Here is a 799-nt window from a genome sequence, read left to right as displayed (position 1 = left end):
CTACATTGTCACTCAGCGAGGAATCGAAGCTAACCCCAAGCAGATCTCGGCGATTCTCGACCTTCCGAGCCCGAAGAACAGCCGCGAAGTACAGCAACTAACGGGACGCATAGCAGCTCTCAACAGGTTCATCTCGCGATCAACCGATAAGTGTCTTCCCTTCTACGAGCTACTAAGGGGCAACAAGAGGTTCGTCTGGGACGAAAAATGCGAAGAGGCGTTCAATCAACTCAAGCATTACACTTACGACCCCACCAGTACTATCGAAGCCAGAGGCCGGCGACACATTGTCTCTCTACGATTGGCTTTCTAGCTCGGTTTCACTGTTTCTTTTGTTCGAAGAGCCCTTAGTTTTACGATTGGCTTTTGGAGTTGACGGTGCTTCCTCTTCTTCTTCATTATTGATATACCATGGATTTCACCCATTATTAGCCATGGTATATAGGTTTTTTATGATATATTTACTACGATATAGAGTCTATTTAGAGAGTTTACAGGTTCATGGACGATTTTGAAGAAACTGGTGATTTTGGTGTCTTTTGGAGCCTTTTGAGTGCACCTGCAAAGCGTACGCGAACGAGTCGGGGTCCTTGCAGACTTTCTTGAGAACAGACATTGGCTCCTTCTCTAAACAATCTTTAAGGTTTTAGTTTCAAGTTCATGTTAAAAAACAATGAAACGAACAAGTACTAAACATGCCTTTATATATTGTTTTAGGTACGGATCTGGTCTCTATGGAGCAGATGTCTTTGATCGTATTTGGCCGCCATACAACTCCGAAAACTGGTCACAGATTAGA

The sequence above is a fragment of the Brassica oleracea genome, chromosome C2 (assembly GCF_000695525.1).
Source record: "Brassica oleracea var. oleracea cultivar TO1000 chromosome C2, BOL, whole genome shotgun sequence".
Taxonomy (NCBI): Eukaryota; Viridiplantae; Streptophyta; class Magnoliopsida; order Brassicales; family Brassicaceae; genus Brassica; species Brassica oleracea.
This window is presented reverse-complemented; position numbering follows the sequence as displayed.